The sequence below is a fragment of the Nelumbo lutea genome, chromosome 1, assembly GCF_056320005.1.
Source record: "Nelumbo lutea isolate HS-2025 chromosome 1, American lotus-T2T, whole genome shotgun sequence".
NCBI lineage: Eukaryota > Viridiplantae > Streptophyta > Magnoliopsida > Proteales > Nelumbonaceae > Nelumbo > Nelumbo lutea.
Window position 1 is genome coordinate 78676783 of NC_142684.1, and position 18872 is coordinate 78695654.

At 38.1% G+C, this 18872-nt stretch overlaps 1 pseudogene; it reads left to right on the forward strand.

Annotated features, from left to right (window-relative positions):
* The first annotated feature begins 1797 nt into the window (after positions 1-1797).
* On the forward strand, positions 1798-18836 carry LOC148875575 (1-aminocyclopropane-1-carboxylate synthase-like; annotated as a pseudogene).
* The last annotated feature ends 36 nt before the right edge of the window (positions 18837-18872 follow it).

Genomic DNA, 18872 nt, shown 5'->3' on the forward strand with positions numbered 1-18872 from the left:
TGTCAGTTTGTATTTGTATGGTGACTTCATCTTAATGGCCAAATGTGGAGCTAATAGAGCTCCGTCGTCTTATCAATTGGATTTTGTGGGAATGGGTGCAGCTGCCCAACCTCCCGGTAGAATATTTGACGATTGAGGCCAAAAGCATTGTAAGAAAACCATCGATCCAGAACCAGATGTCAAGAATTGGTGCAAGTTTGCTCGCATCAAAGTCCAAATGAGCATTTATCAACCACTAATCAAAAGTGTACTCTATACACTCTTGAATGGGGAGGAGATCACTGTCCCTCTTGCTTATGAACGTCTACCCCGATTCTGCTCGCTATGTGGATTACTTGGACATGAGGTTGAGGGATGTAAGATCCGGTTCGATATTATGGAAAAGATCGAAGAAAGCAAATCACCAGAATTCAGGAAAAGATTGCAAGATCTCCTAAAAATTAATTACAGTGAAGAGTTAAGAGGAGGATCAGTGATACAGAGTCCGTCAAAGGAGCGTCGGAATTCATTGAACATAGAGAAACAACGTGCAGATTCTCTCTCAGAGGACACTGAAAGCTGCGACACCAACCATACTATAACAGACCCGGTACCGAACGAAAATTCGATACAGTATGAGAGGCATAATAGTCATTCCATTGCTGTTGAGAAAATAATTCCGGTTGTCTCTCCACAATCCAATGAACGTCAGCCTTCAAATTTGGAAAATAATGATACAAGGGAGCAAAATAAGGTTGAATTGGCGTTAGCTACAAAATCAAAGTTGGCAGACCCAATTAGTAAATATCAATTAATGGAAAGTCAAGAGAGTGATAGGCTGAACACAATAGGAAGTCAAGGAAGACTAAAATCTCGAAAGAGAGATTTTAATGAAGATTGTGGGCCCCGACGAAAGAAGCTTAATATTGATGGCCAAAATTGGCGTGAGTTACCCGATACGGGCCTAAAGTTGAAACAGTTGGCATGAAGAGAATCAAAGTTGGACTCGTGTTCTGATGGGCGGTTGACTGAGACTTCTGAGGCTAAGGTGGTGGGCCAGTAAGCACCACCACTTTAAGAAGCTCCTTTCTAAGTACAAACCGGTTTTCTTTTTCATTTCTGAAACAAAGTGTGATGAAGTTAAGAGTAGAGTTTTACTTCAGTTTTGTCTTGTTAATTATAATGTTCATACTGTTGAGTCAGCAGGCCGGTCTGGAGGTCTGTGGTTTGGATGGATCAAACGAGTTCAAGTAGATGTGCTTTTTGATAACCCCCATCAAATTGCTGACCGGGTTGTAATTGGCCTTGTAACGTGGAGTGGGATATGCTTTGCTATTATACTCACCTCGGCTCTAATGGCAGGAACCGGTTTGCACATGACACATGTATGCTTTTGCTGAATTCACAGATCGCCCATGGTGTTTACTGGGTGACCTGAACTCCATTATGGATCCGTTTGAAAAGTCCATGCAGTCCTTGACAGAATTGGACTAATTGATTTGGGTTGGTCTGGACCGGCCTTTACTTGATCAAACCAAAGATCCAATGGACATTTAATCTTGTAGCGTCTGGACCGGTTACTCGTTACAGCAGATTGGCTCCAAACTTTTCCACTTGCTGTTGTAAACCATCTTCCCATGCATGATTGCTAGTTACCATGCACCCCTGCTCCTAAAACTCCTACCCTTCAAGGGCCGAAAATGTTTGAAATTCGAGGAGTGCTGGATGAGAGAAGAGGGTTTCTAGAATGAGTTCACAAGACATTGGAACCATTTTACGGGACCCTACTCATATAAATGGGAAAAGGTAAAGAAAGAAATGCAGATTTGGGGACAAGAGCAGTGTGGTTACATTGCCTCAAATATCCAACGTCTTGAGAAGGAGATAGCTCTGGTACAGATGAAGGACAGTGTTTCACGAGACACAAATAAAGAGTTGGATTTGAGAAGACAACTAGAAGTTTGGTTGGACAAGGAAGAGTTCTACTGGAAGCAGCGTGCAAGAATTGATTGGCTTGCTAAAGGAGACAGAAACGCTAGATATTTCCATGCTATTGCTTCCAATCGTAAAGGAAGAAACACAATCCATTGGCTGAAAGATTCAAATGGTAGGTGGAAATCTTCTCCAAACTGCATCATGGACACATAATATTTCCGGACTTTGTTCCTGTCGAACAACCCAGATCTTAGTGAGTTCCTTGATTTGGATGTGCAAATAACAGAAGCTCAAAATGAAATGCTTTGTAGCATTCCTGAAGAAGAAGGGATCAAGAGCGCCATCTTTGCTATTGGAGCACATAAGGCTCCGGGCCCCGATGGAGTCCAGGCTTCTGTTTACCAAAAATGCTGGTCAACAGTTCGAAATGATGTGGTGACATTGGTGCACAACTGCTTTAGGAATCTGGCAAGTATCGAGGAGATTAACCAAACTTTTCTCTGCTTAATTCCAAAGAGCGATAAAGTTGAGGAGGCCAAAGATTTCAGACCCATTGGACTCAGTAATGTATCATACAAAGTCATTGCTAAAATCATCACCAGAAGAATGAAGTCTCTCCTTCCGCAGCTTATATCTCCCTTCTAGGCAGCTTTCACACCGGGTCAGCAAATCACAAATAACACGGTCATCTGTAAATAGGTAATACATACTATGAAGAAGCAGAAAGGTAAGAATGGCTACTTTATGTTGAAATTAGATCTCAGCAAAGCCTATGACAGGATCAAATGGGATTTCGTGATAAAGGTGCTGCAAGCTCTTGGTTTTTCTAACCCTTTCTGCATCTTGATATACAATTGTATTGCCACCACTAGCATTGCAGTTATGGTCAATGGTTGTGTTGGAGATTTCTTTACTCCCTCGAGGGGACTCAGACAGGGCTGCCCTCTTTCCTCATACGCTTTTATTCTGTGCATAGAGATCCTATCTCGTCTGCTGAGCTCAAAACTAGAGAATGGAGAAGTCCATGGCGTTAAATTTGGCAGAACATGTGTAAGAATAAATCACTTGCTTTTTGCTGGCGATGTTTTGATATTTGGGAAATGCTCACTTGCTGAAATCCATTGCTTGAAAGATCAACTGCAACTCTTCTGTGATTGGTCTGGCTAGGAACTCAATTACCAAAAATCAGCCATCTATTTCAACCCCAACACCCAAAGAAGGACCCCTGACCGAATTCAATCCATGCTTGGGGTTTCTTCTCTAGGAAAACAAAGTCTCTACCTCGGTGGGCTTATGTTTTGTTCTCGAGCCTTAACGGCTGACTGGAACTTCCTGCTAGAAAATAATGGAATTCGTAGAGAGAGGGAGATTATGCTCTTTATTGATAATTGAAAAGTAGTACAGGGCTTATACACACAGAAAAAGGGAGGAAGAGAGAATAAAAGAAAACTCATAACTAATCTTGATTGGTCAATTAATCTTGGTTAGCCAATCTTGACTAATCGTGACAAACTTTGATCTAGTAAATGAGTGAAACAATCAACTAATTGGTCTTCAGAAGCTATTGGCATCAGGTGGATCAGACCAGCTTACAATTTTTTCCTTACAATGTGACAATCTATGGCAATGTGTTTTGTACGTTCATGAAAAACTAGATTGTGAGCAATGTGAAGAGCCGATCGATTGTCACAGAACACAAGGGCAAGGGCAAATTGAGGAATCTGCAAGTCTTTCAATAAATAAGTAAGCCATTGAACTTCACATGTAACAGCAGTAAGTGCATGATACTCAGTTTTAGAGGAAGATTTGGAGATAGTTTGTTGCTTCTTCGATTTCTAAGATATTAAACTATCTCCAAAAAAAACACAGTGGCCGGTGATAGATCTCCTGATATTAGGGCATGAAGCCCAATCTGAATCTGAGAAGGCTTTCAACTGTAGAGATGATGAAGCAGAGAAGAACACCCCTTGGCTAGGACTAGCTTTTAAGCATCGAAGAATTCTATGTGCGGCTTGCATATGAAGATCTGTAGGGCAGTCCAGAAATTGAGAAAGATGTTGGACAACAAAACAAATGTCTGGCCTTGTGCTGCATAAATAAATTAATTTGCCAACTAATTTTCTGTTTATAAAACCTGTTTCCTTCAAGAGATCAATTACATTCTATGTGCGGCTTGCACAAGAAAGAATTTGAGTTGGCCGAGGTCTTTAATTTTAAAAGTATCATGTAAGAATTCTTTGACTTTATTTATCAAATCAATGTTATCACTTGCCAAAATGATATCATTAACATAAATTAACAAGGCTAAAAAATGAGAACCAGTTTGTTTTGTGAACCGAGAAGTGTCAGAAACTGTTTGAGTGAATCCTTAAGATAACAAGGCATCAGTGAGTTTTTGATTCCATTGTCTACTTGCCTGTTTGAGACCATAGAGGGACTTAGTTAATCTGTACACTTTAGAAGGATCAGATGTTTCAAAACCTGGGGGAAGGGTCATGTAAACTTTCCATGTAAGTCACCATGTAAAGAGGCATTGTTAATATCTAGTTGATGCAGATGCCAATTTTTAATAGCTGCAACGACAAGTAAAGCCCTGATAGTTGTTATTTTTTCAACTGGAGAAAAAGTATCAAGATAATCAATGTCATTTTGTTGAGTATAGCCCTTGGCAACTAATCTGGCCTTATACTTTTCAATGCTGCCATCGGCGTGATGCTTGGTTTTGAAAACCCATTTGTAGCCTATGGGGCGTTTTCCTATAGGTAAGTCCGTTAAAACCCAAATATTATTTTGTTCTAATGCTTTGATTTCAAGTGCCATTGCATCATTCTAGCATTGCGATTTTATAGCCTCATTGTAAGTTCTAGGATCTTTAGTTTGGGAGATTTTAGTGGCAAAGATCCTATGAGAAGAAGATAATTTGTGAGTGGAATAGGTAGAGGATATGGGGTGAGGGTTGGAGGTTTTGAAAATAGAATTGACTTTAAGATTTGGTATTTGACAGTGATATTGGTCAAGATATGACGGAAGTGTATGAGGTCTAGATGATCTTCTAGGTTGAGTTTCAGGATGTGTACTTTGTAGGGCGTCTGGTGAAATGTTAGTAAAGGGGAATGAATCAATGTCGGTATTATCTGAAGTGATAAGAGGTGCTGACTGATTAAGAAAATTTGTGGGTGAAGGTGTAAAGGAAGGTGGAGAGGGTTCTGCTAAAGGAACTTCATATTCTGTTGGTAGAACAAAGTCTGAGTTATCTGTTATAAGGGGATTAGAGTAAAAAAGGAAAGAGTATTCATGGAAATGAATATCTCTTGAGACAATGACCTTTGTAGTTCTGAAGTTATACAGACGAAAGCCTTTGGTTGCGGAAGGATAGTTAAGAAATACACAAGGATAAACTCTAGTGTCAAACTTGCTTCTATTTGTATCAAGCGTAGAGGCAAAGCAAATGCATCCAAAAACTTTCATATGATTGAATGAAGGAGTAGTATGGTAAAGAAGTTGAAATAGAGTTTTGTTTGAAATGATTGGGGAAGGAGTTTTATTATTAGATAGACTACATGAGAATCACAGTCAGACCAGAAGGGAAGGGGAAGTTGTGATTGAAACTTGAGGGCTCTAACAACATTCAAAATGTGCTGGTGTTTTCTCTCAACAATAGAGTTTTGTTGAGGAGTATATATGCATGTAGTTTGATGAATTATACCTCTTGAAGCGTAAAAATCAGGCATGTTAAATTCCAAGGCATTATCGGATCTAATACACTTTATTTTTGCAGAAACTGAGTTTCAATCAAGAAACAAAAGTTTTGAATATGTTGTCTCACTTCAGACTTAGTTTTCATAAGATATATCCATGTATATCTACTCTTGTCATCAACTATTGTCAAAAAATATTTATGCCCATAGAAGGAATGGGTGGAAAAAGGGCCCCATGTATCAATGTGAATCAAATCAAAGCAGTTTGCAGGAGTAGATTAACGGATTGGGAATGGGAGCTTTCTTTGTTTGGCATAGTGACATATAGAGCAGTAATCTGAAGATGGTAGTGAAATAGTATGATCCAATTCTCTCAAAAGTTTCAATCTAGTATTGGACAAATGTCCCATCCTAAAATGCCATATATCAGTGGCATTGGGCTTATTACAAAAGGGAATAGTAACAGATTTACAAGTAATCGAAGAATTATGAGGAACATAAGGTAGGACAAACCTGTAGAGGCCATTAATCTTTTTTGCTAGTCCAATCGTCTTCTAGTGTTGATGATCCTGGAGGATACAGAGATTATGTTGAAAAATGAGACAATAAGGATATAAATCAGTAAGTTTGCTAGTAGATATGAGATTGAAAGAAAAATGAGGTATATAAAAAACATTGTAAAGTACCAAATTGGAAGAGAATATAACAGTTCCTATGTAAGGAACATAAACCTTTTGGTTATTGGGTAGAACTACATGTGTATTTGTGATAGGTGCATAGGTGGAAAAATTGGATAAGCTATTGGTTATATGATCAGTAGCACGCTATCAAGAATCCATTGGGTTTGATGAGACTCATTATTATCAATGGAGCATGAAAGAATGAATTTACCTGATTCATTGGCAATTGGAATAATGTTTGATGTTAACTGATTGACCTAAGGTGTTGAGAAAGGAGTTGGTGCAGTCATATTCATATTCAACTTGTTGTTGCACAATGTTGTTTCTTATGCAGTTGCAAATGATCGTGATCGACAATAGGCCAGAGAAAAGGAGGTTAAATAGTGTACAACTACTTTATGGAGGTAATTGTTTTGGTGCTAAAAGTGGATCTTCGAATTCTAGTATTCTGTTTGGCTTATTACCGTGGTCACCGTCATCAAGTCAGAGCATGGGGTTTCTTGCTCAAAAGCCACCGAAAAGAAAGAAAAACACAACAATGGGGTTTCTTATCTTTTCTTTATCTTGCAACAAAACTAACATATATGTTAAGAGTATTGATGTGTCCGTTGATGATAGTGAATCTACCCTAGCCGCTATCGAGGCTCTTCATGATAGCAAGCGTATCTAAATTTAGCAAGCGTATCTAAATAGTGTACAACTACTTTATGGAGGTAATTGTTTTGGTGCTAAAAGTGGATCTTCGAATTCTAGTATTCTATTTGGCTTATTACCGTGGTCACCGTCATCAAGTCAGAGCATGGGGTTTCTTGCTCAAAAGCCACCGAAAAGAAAGAAAAACACAACAATGGGGTTTCTTATCTTTTCTTTATCTTGCAACAAAACTAACATATATGTTAAGAGTATTGATGTGTCCGTTGATGATAGTGAATCTACCCTAGCCGCTATCAAAGCTCTTCATGATAGCAAGCGTATCTAAATTTATCAAGAAGAGTGACATGCAAAACACATGCGGACTTAAATACTATATGGGAAGAATTTGGATCATGAATATCTTCTACCTGACAAGTTTTCTGATCAGGAAAGATACTTAGCTGATCACAAATTCGGATCACGAAGAGTTTGTAATGATGTGATCATGAAAGATAATCAAGAAAGGAAGAGATCAAGGACAGTTAGCTGATCAAATGCACAGAGATGTTAGAGATCATGGAAATGTTGGAGATGTTTGAGCGCCGAACTCCATGCGTAACGGAATGTGCAAAGAATTCCAAGAAACAGGGCCAAACAAGCACGTCTGTGATAATGGCGATGCTTCTCCTTCCACTAAACTCTTGAAGGAGATCAGATCATTTGATTTGAAATTCGCCCTCCATGACGGAATCTGGCGATGATGGTTTCCTCTTCAGACCACTGTACATGAAACAGTCTTAATTCTCTTTATTCATGCAAACAAATCCTCTCTTTCTCCAGAGATATAGACGTAGCATATGGTATTGAAGACGTTCTTGATGAGTTTGTTCTTGAAACAAAGCAATCCAACCACCATGGCAGATTGAAAGAATCTATCAGGAGGAAGATGAAAAAGGGAATCTGCTTCGATCGATGATTGTGCGAGGGACGATGGTTATGGATCCTTCTTTGGACCGTCTGAGATTATTGCTTCTGAAAGAGTAGTCCAGGAGATCAGAATATTGTTGAAAACCCAGAGTTCTTTATCCAAGTCTGGTGATTCAGTACGTGAGACCAAACCACCCCAGATCGTTCCTTGCCTGAATACGAAAGTGCAGACACTCAAGCATACGCGGGATTATTCTTTTCCAAGCTCTGATACCATAATGGAATTCGTAGAGAGGGAGATTATTCTCTTTATTGATAATTGAAAAGTAGTACAGAAGGGGTTTATATATACAACAAAAGGGAGGAAGAGATTAAAAGAAAGCTGCAGACAAACTTTGTGGGGTGCTGGTTTTGTCTCTAATAGAAAAGATTAAAAGAAAGCTGCAAGGGTGGCAAGCAAATACTTTGTCGCAAGCTGGCCATACTGTTCTCATCAAATCTCCTCTTGAAGAAATTCCAACGTATCACCTGCAGACAAGCCTTGTGCCAAAGAAAGTAGCCGAGGATATTAATGCTATTTGCAAAGATTTCTGATGGGGAAAAAAGGAGAGAGGGAAGGGATACTATCTCAAATCCTGGGATAGTATTCTTAAGCCTAAAGAATGGGGAGGGTTAGGCTTGGTTGATGTGGCATAGAGAAACAAAGCTCTTTTATCAAAATTGTGCTGGTGCTTTTGTAAAAACCCAGATTCCTTATGGGTGAAGATCCTCCATGCGATGTACTTACAACATAAATGCTTTTGGAGCTCTACCAAGAAGGGTGCTAACTCTCTAACCTGGTTCAGTATGCTTGGTTGCTGGAAAATTCTATTGAAAGCTTGCAGATGGATTATAGGCGATGGATGGGGTGTTGATGGTGGTTGTGATCCTTGGATACCTTCAGTTTCTAGAGGCCTGGAAAGCATGGAAGTACAGCTTGGACTTGGCCGAGTGGCAAATTTTATCCACCACCCCTCTATGTCATGGAAAAAAAATGAGTTAAGCTCAATTTTTTATGACGATATTGCCAATCGTATAATTGGAATTCGGCTCCCAAATCCAGGTACTGCAACTCATGATTTACTAGTCTAGACGGCCACACCCCATGGAGAATTCACAACTTCTTCATGGTTGAAGGTACTAGAAGCTGAAATCCCAGGAACTTCCTTCTATGTGTGTGATTGACGATGAGCTGTATTGGAAACACTGGTGGAAATAGAAAACTATTCCTCCCTGTGTCAAGATCTTCATTTGGAGAGTATTGCATGATTCATTACCCATTAAAGTCAGTCTATCAAAACACCAAGTTATAAATGAGATGGAGTGCCCGCTTTGTGGTGGCAATGAGGAGAGTTTGGAGCCTGTTCTGATTTCTTGCCTTGCTGTCTCACCGATCTGGTTTGGTTCCAATTTAGGTATGCGCATTGACTGTAATTCGAGAAAAAGTATAGCGCAAAGGTTAGCTGAGTGGTGGAAATTGGACCAAACTCAGCAAGGACGACATGTCCTTTTGAATGTTGTTCTACTGATGTGGTTCATTTGGTGGCATCGAAACAAGAAGGTTTTTGAACACTAATCATTCAATCCCTAGTCGGTTCTCATCAGAGCACAGGTCTACACCAATTCCATTCTTCAGACAAGTCGAGGCTCTCCCCCATCACTAAATGAACAACAACTGTCTGAAAATATCCCAAGACATTGGAGTAAACCTCCCCAGAATTGCATAAAATCTAATGTTGATGGAGCTACGGGTACTAAGGCTGTGGGGTTGGTATTGTGCTCTGTGATCATAATGGAGCTCACCTATTTTCTAGACTAATCCCCTTTTAGCCATGCACATCACTTAAAGCAGAAGCCTTGGCTTTCCTCTATGGATTGGAATTCGCAGTGGAATTAAATCTTCATAATGTGATCATCGAAGGTGATGCTTCGGTTATAGTTCAGCTTCTGTTGGTGGAAACAGTTCATCCACTATGGAAAATCAGCTCCGTAATTGTTGACTGCAGAAGCTATTTGTCATGCCTTCCAACTATCTTAGTTTCTTTAGTTAGGAGGACTGCTAATACAGTGGCCCATTGCTTAGCTTACCGGGCTTTATCTTGTAACAGGCCACATACTTGGTCTCTTTGCCTTGAAGTGGATACCTCTCTTGTATCCTATGGTGTTACTAATTCAAGATAATTGAATTGATCCGCTGTTGCCTAAAAAAAGTTAGTATTTGTATGTATTTGTTTACAATGTAAATAAGGGTGTCAATGGACCAGTTTTCAGTGTAAATAATGATCAAACACTACCCAACAAGAGAGAACATCTCCCTCGGTTGTAAGGTACAGTGTTGCACCATCTACTCACATGGATATCGGGAATTAAATCATTTTTGCAAACATTTTTTGAAACCATAATATATATGCATTTCTCTATATAAATATATTTTGCAAAACAAATCTCAACAAGTTTGAAATCAACTGCCGGCAGTTTAGGTTTCCATCAGAGAGTGCATTCTTCGATCATTCACTTTGTCCAACAAAGGAATTGATCCTGTCACTATGATCACCCGCTCAGGTGAACTCTTGGACTGCCTCAACATACCTAGGTTTTGACCCCCTCTAAGGACCTCACTGATTGGCATATCAAAGACAGCCCAGTCCAACACCTAGTGCAGTAACATAATTGAGTCTAGGGGTCAAGTGTAACTTTTTAGTTTTGCCCATTTGTCTCCAAGGTCCAGGGCACAACAAGAAAATAGTCTGGTTCAGGGCTTCAAGCAAATTCACACTACATATGCTTCAGGTATCACCTTAGCAGCTGAGACAAGCCATCCCAATCGACTTAGTAGCACATTAGTGTTAGCCTTGGCAGGATAAACCTCCCTAAGTCTATCCAACGGTTGTGAAGATTCTAAATTAACACGAGTCTCATTAGACTCTAGTTTAAGGGTATTACACGAAAACATACCAAAATATAACACAAATCAATTATGTACTTTATTAATTTATAATAAATGTCAAAAGTACATCAATCTGATTGGAGCTAAGGGCATACACTGTCTAACATGTATATATCATAAAATATTTGACAAGCTAAAATTGCATTGGATCAGTACTTGAAGCCTCAATCTAAGCCCAATTCAAGTTTAATTTAGGCCTAAGTTTTTATGACTTAAGCTTATCATGAAGTTCAAAAATTTGAACCTAATATATGCAAAAACTTTGGTTGAGTTGGATTGGGATTGAATTGAGTCCACTGAACTTGCACCCCTAGCTTATTATTTGAAATTGTTTTAACAAAGCCCATACATCACACGGATCCCCGTTAGTATATATTATAAATATTAAAAACTGAAAAATTGAAGAACCAAATTGGACAAAAACCAACCCATCAACAATAACTAATTTGTTTTAATTCACGGTTTTCAAAAAAACTGGTAATACTGATGCCGGTTTGGTTTGACCATTGTTCAATTACTAATTTACTACGACCACCCCTAACATCCATACGTCGGAAACAACTCTCATGAATGGCAGCTTAGATGTTCTCAATATGCGATTGTAGTGCCTTGTTGGCATGCGCTCGAGGGTGGTTGCGTTATAGCCAACAGATTCAGACTCTGCCCAAATTTATGTAAAGGCCTTTGAGACTTTGTTTGGCCTCCATCTCCAACGTGATATCTGGTTTCAATTCTGACTCAAATTTCACTTTGACTCTCACCAAGCAAAACTGGAATTCCGAAAACCAAGACTGTAAGAGTGTAGTTGGAGGATGGGAAAGGGATCTCACTTAATATTTTAAAATTTGTGGTAATAAAAATATAAAATTTTATCAATATTTTTAAAGATATCATTTGCTATATTTGAATATATAATTAATTTATTTTTAATTTTTGTTTGAAATGAAAAATTTTTTAAAAATGATGACGGAGATTTAGGAATGGCAACGGGGCAGGGATCATATTCTCCATCCCCGACTCTGATTATGAAATTAACCCCCATCCCCACCCCCCATCCCCATCCCCATCCCCCATTCCTATCGGAATAAAATTTATCCTCCATCCCCAATCCTCGATGGGGATGGGTTCTCTGCGAGGGCCCGAATCCTTAAATTTTTTTTAGATAATAATATTTATTTGAAAAATAAATTTATTTAAAATAAAAAAAAATTAAATTATAAATAAATTTTTAAATATATTTTGATATATATAATATAAATAATATAATAATATATAGTTAATATATATATATAAAACAATTCCCATCTCCAACTCCATCGTAATTCAGATCCCCATGTAAAAAATTGCCATGCCTATGGATATTGGAGAGTGAGTAACCCCATCCCTACAATTCATACACTTGGTGAATATACCCAGTATGCACTCTGAAAAAATTTTATGACACTCATAAATACCTCCAGCCTACCCTTAAAATGATTGAAACAAAATTGTCAGAATATTTATTGAATCCGTACTCAATATGTTCACCGAGCGATGAATGTGCCTACCTGATTGAGACTCGATCTAAGGAGACTCTACCTTAAAACGATAAAAAGGAAGGAGAACCACTAGCAGCATAAATACGAAATCAATGGAAAAGAAGTACCATCGAAACATAGCGTAATGGGGACCACCTCAGGCCATCTAACATTCCGGCTCCACTGGCTGAGTTTAACACTTTAAATGCATGTTGAGCTCATCTTGTTGCGCATTTAACAAACATACCCAACCCCACTGTCTTCAGGATCTAATTCCGGGTTATTCTACCCAAATGGCCAAATCTAAGTGATTAATCCACAGTTTCTACTCACTAATGGATTAGCTTAAACTTGAGGGGTTATTCTTCACTCTTAATTTGAGCCCTTTTAACTTCATAAGGGGATAAATTTGAGAAACTTTTTCATGAGGAACCATCCTCTATATTTTCTAAGTTGCAAACTTAAAGACAGATTAGTATGGCTCAAATGATATCTGGTTGTCTGAATTTAAATTTGAACTCGATCCCATTAAGGATGACCCAAATTCTATCCGTTTATAATTGGATCAAATACGATCGGTTCATTTTGATTAAATATATATGCTTATATCTATTAATAAAAGTGATTTGAAAGTCATGTTTTTACTACATTTTCCATAGGTTCAAGTTTCATATAAATAATTTTCAATTAATTTTGTTCATATAATATAATATCAAAGTCATTTTTATACTATGTAACATTTTGTTTAGTTTAGTTTTAGTCTAATTTATTTATACCATTCAATATTTCGTTTGCAAACCAAATACGATTTGAATCCAATATAAATCCGATGGATAAGATCTAAATGGAATAATGGTGAAGTGTATGACGAAATGATGATGAGAGTGAAGCACAAATTGGATAAACTAGTAGCCCTAATCAAGAAACATTTATACAAGGGGAGATGAATAAAGTTGTTTTTCAAAAGCAAGTGTCGAAACCGGAGGATTGGTTGGTGAAGATGGTGAGAGAAAAGTGTCAACAATAGGTTTCTTTGTATTAGAAACCCACTCGCATTATACACTCTAGCAATGGTCGGACCTTTGTTGTAGAAAATGCTCCCTTTCATCCTGTCAAACTTTCCCCCTCCATTGTAGAAACACAAAGAATCTTGCAGCAAGACCCTCATTGCCACTTCTCTATGTGCTCCTCTTTCTCAAAATATTAGATCTAGAAACCCTAGCATTTCACAGATTGAAATAAAATTGACACAAAGATTTCGAGAGTGATTTGTATAGTGATGAGATGTCAATGGAAGGACTGAGGAGAAGATGAGAGGGAGAGAGTGATAAACAATATAGAGAGGTTGGGAAGAATAAAAAAAAAAAAAAGAAAAAGTAGAGGATGAGGTAAATGGAAAGTAATTCATTTTGATGCTTCCTTTACAGCGGTAGTGGCTTTAGTTTACAGCGACAGATTTATTTGACTGCCGCTATAGACTATTATTCATCTTTTAGCCCTCTTTCAAACTACCGCTAGCTGTTAAATATCTTGTAGTACTGCCAAGACTTGTGCCCAAATCAAACCACCCCAATAAGCTTCCCACAAAAATACTTGGAAATTTATTTGGGATTTTCAACTTTCAAATTCTCGTCCAATAGTTATAGTTATTATGATGGCAAGATGAAGATGATTAATATTGTATGAAACAACGATTTACCAACTTCACTTTCCACTCCTATTTCCTTTCCATATAAATCATGGTTTTCAAAATTGTACTGGACTGGATGGTTGGACCAGAAAACTCAGGAACCGGTCAAATAACTGGTTCTATTTTACCTTAAAACACTTTTTTGGTTAAATCATGATTTTCAATACTGGATTGGACCGGACGGTTGGACCCCCAAAGCCGTTTTTTCTCCAAAATCGTTGATTTTGGTCAGCAAACCGTTGAACCGGCCGGTTAATCGTTCGAACGGTTTTGACCGTTTTTCAATTTGTTTTTTATTTTTTGTCAGAACGGGATGACCATTCGGGTCGAACGGTCGGACCATTCGAACCAGTAACCAAACCCCTGACCAGTTCGGTTTTAAAAACCATGGGTCAAACTGTTGATTTGATTAGTGACCTGTTGATTCGGACAGTCGAACCATCAAACCGTTGATCCGGACAATGATTTTTAACATTTTTATTATTTTTTTGTTTTTTAAATCAGAATGAACCATTTATTCAAACCAAATGGTTGGACCATTTAACCCGAGAACCAGTCCTTAGAACGATTCCCGGTATGGTCCGATTTTAAAAACCTTGATAATAATCCATCTTTTGCCAGCTGGCTATTGACACGGACTTGAAAGAATACGATGAATGGAATTATGTCAAAGCACTGAGATAAAGATCTCTGGTTCCAAGTACCATCTGCGAATAATAAGAGATCGCCCACACTAGTATTTTGACTATTTTCCCTATCTTAGAATTCTCAACACTTGCACTTCTTTAATGGCATTCCACCCCTCAATGTTCAACAACATGGTTAGTTTTGCTTTTAAAAAACAAAAACAGCTGTCATGTCAATTAACACCTATCTCCTCCACTGATAGATGCTAAAATTATTGAAGATATGCTCAATTCCCACAGAGGCTAATATACTATGGAATGCAGATATCTTCGGGGTTGTAACAGCTCACAAACTTAATTGTTACCTGTGCTAAGCAGTATCATGTGTCTGAGAACCCGGGTATCACCTCCTTCATTTGTAAGGCCCGATATAGTTTTTAAAAACAATCCGGTCACTGAATCAGTTAGAGGTCTGGTTATCGGTTTGAACGGTTTGATTGTTTGACTCAAATCGCTGGCCTATTCTAACAAAAAAATAAAAAAATTGAAAAATGATTAAAACCATTTGAACAATTAATCGACCAATTCAACAATTTATTGACCAAAATCAATGATTTTGAAAAAAAAAAACGATTTTGGGAGAAAACAGAACCTCCCAGTTTTTCCTATCAGACCACGGTCTGGTTTTGAAAACCATGAGGCCCGATATTCCCTCCATTCTGAGATATAATCTTTTTGAAATGTCAATGATGAATATGCCTTTGAACTTGAAAACCAAAAAAAAAAAAAGGTCTCCATCATAATTAAGGAAAACTGCTGGATGGTTCCCTTGCTTGAAAAAGCGATTTATTTCCAGTACTTTCCGTTAACCAGTCGTGTGACATTTGAAAAGTCAAAAAATGCCCTAAGAATGTTATCTAATTCTCTTTATCAACCATCAAAACATTGACAATAAAACAAACAGTCCTAAATTCTAGATTCTTTTAAACAGTCACCAACTTTTTTGAACATAAGAGGCTAGGATTTGAGATTGTTCAGTTTTTTGTCAACGTTTGGATGGTTGATAAAGAGAATTAGATGGCACTTGAAGGGCAATTTTGACTTTTCAAATGTCAATTAACAGCATAGACTGATTAACGATAGGTACTAAATTATCACATTTGGAAGTTTAGATACTGGACTGTTGCATTTTAAAATTGAGATACCAAATTATCACTCAAACCAAAATACAAGATACTGATCAGAAATTTTCCCTTTTATTATATATTGTATGATTTTTATGAGATTTTACTCGAACTTCGAAAGAGTGGTTCTAATTGATGTTTATTTTGGAAATCCATAAGTTGCCTTTAACTGATTGATTTAGTTGTGAATTAGGAGTGTCGATATTTGGGAGGAGATTTTATTTTTTGTTATAATTGTGGAGATGCTACATCAACAAGTAACATTTCGTGTTGAGAATACAGAGGGGATGTGATCTAATATTCTAATGGCTATTATCATACTTCAGAAAAAAAATGAAGCGTTCATTTTTTATATTCCCCTATCCATATAATCATTTAAACGTAAGATAGGATCCAGTTACTTCATTGAAACTTAAATAGAAAGTAAGAACTCTCCTTTTTGACGATTGATTTGGTTTTCATTTGTTTTCCATAGCTAAACCTTGGTACTGTCAACTAGAGGTTCCTTGAAAATAGGTGTCCTGTGGCCAACGTTTGATCCAACTACAAAATTAAGTGCACCATTGAGGCTATTATATTTCAAAATTTCCTACCTTAATTCATTCTATAAACAATCACTAAGTTGGTTGAGGTAATGATGATTCATGAATTCCTTGCCGAAACTTGGGGTAGTGTTTTATCAAAGGTACTAAAGCTAGATGCAGTCATGTAGAACATCTAGAACATGGTTAATTTGCAATTTGGTCACTTCAAATCCTTGAATGCATGGCTTTGGGAACTTTATCAGTGGACTCACTGGAACTTTTTGTTGCAGGTTTATCTGTAGTTTTGAATGATTAGAAATGGAGGCTGAGCTGAGGGCTTGGTTGCAGTTCATGTATTGAGTGATTTGTAGGGTTATATCTTGGGTTAGGTTGGATTGGGAATTTGTCAAATTTTAAATGGGCCTGAATTCTAACTTGATGTAGCTGAAATTCTTCAAGTCAGGCAACCTGACTTGCATCCCTAATGATTTGGTCATTTTATGGGATATACTCAGTGTGTTTGTCCTTTGTTCATTGCTATCAAGGCTTGCGAATTTTCCTTTATTTTCTTTTTCTTTTTTGCCAATACTCAATAGTTGTCTTTAAGAAAGGAAAATGTTGGCAAGGTGGTATCTCCGTTGCGCATTTAATGCATTGGAAGAAAAAGGAATTCACATCTCCGCCCCATAGAGAGTCACCCCACAACGCCCCACACCATATCTCCGCCCTATATCGAAAACATCTCCTGATGTCATCATCAGTTCTAAAACTATTATGAGTAGATGTTCTCAATAAACGGCGGAAATGTCGTGTGGGGTGTTGTGGGGCGGAGATGCAAACTCTATTGACATTTCAGGACCAGTACCATTCTCCTTGCTGAAGGGATTACAGTGTCCATATAGCAGACATGACATATAGAGTTTCACCTAGGTGATCTTTCTAAGAAAATGTTAAGTTACAGGTTTCTTCCCATATACAAGCATTTTACCAAATAATTTATTTGTGCTGAATTTGGGCAGCACTCAGTGGATTACACGAGGAGTTCGGCTTCAGGCACCGTTCGCGCACTCGGAGGACGTGCCAAACTCTCTTAGTTTGTCATACGTCCGTCATTAATTTTGTCGTACACGTGTGTTGCAGTTTTGATCGAGATTTGAGGTGGAGAAACTTGTTCCAATCATTTGCAACATCCCTAACAACTTCAATATACCCCATCCAGTCCAAAATCAATTTGAATGAAGTGGATGGACCAACAAGATATATTGGATTGGATTAATCCGGTTCAAAATATTTATTAGATTAGATTGGACCTGGTTCGTCTGTAACAAATTTATATTAGATTGGGTTGGATTTAACCAATATTTGGTCCATTGATATAAGATAAGAATATATGTGTCAATGGACCAGATTTGGGTTGAAACCAATTTAAATCAAAATGAATTTGAACAAATTGGATGATTCAGATTTTGAATTGGAATGGTCCAAATTGGTCTAAAACATTCATTGGATTGGACTGGACCTGGTCCATTTATAACGGACTCACATTGGACTGGATTGGATTGGACCAAATCCAGTCCAATTGACACCCCTACCAACATCAAAGTAAAGGACTTGATCGTTACAAATCCATCAAACCCACTGGGGACAATCTTAGATCAAGACACATTAAAAACCCTAGTAAGCTTCATCTACCAAAAGAACATCCACCTAGTTTCCGATTAGATGTACATAGTAATTGTCTTCAGCCATCCTACCAATTTCATAAGCATCTCTGAGATAATAGAGGAAGACACTGAGTGCAATCGTGATCTCATTCACATCATCTATAGTCTCTTTAAGGACATGGAACTACCATGCTTCAGGGTCTGGCATAGTGTACTCATATAATGATGCTGTGGTGAACAGTGGTCGCAGATGTCCAGCTTTGGACTCGTCTCCACGCAGGCACAACACCTAATCGCATCCATCTTGTCAGATAACGAGTTTGTTGAGAGCTTCATCCAGGAGAGTGCAATAAAGATGCGACGAGACATAAGATCTTCACGACGAAGCTTGCCAAAGTGGGAATTGATTGTTTGAAGAGCAATGCCAGTCTGTTTTGTTGGATGGACTTGAGGGATCTCCTCAAAGAACCAACTGTCGAAGCAGAGATGGAGCGGTGGCGTGCGATTCTCAACGACGTTAAGCTCAATGTTTCGCCTGGTTCATCTTTCCATTGCACGGAACCTAGTTGGTTCAGAGTATGCTGCAAATATGGACAGTGAAACTATGGAAGTGGCTCTGCAGAGAATTTAGAACTTTGTACTTCATCCCAAGGAAGCTGATGTGCCTGTAAAGAACAAGAGTTGGCTAAGAAACAACCTCCGATTAAGCTTATCATCTCAGAGATTTGAAGAGGTGGTTATGTCACCACACTTGATTTCGCCTCACCCGCCTCTTCTTAGTGCCAGGATTTGACTAGCTTAGGTTGATCCCATCACCAGTGATGGTTGT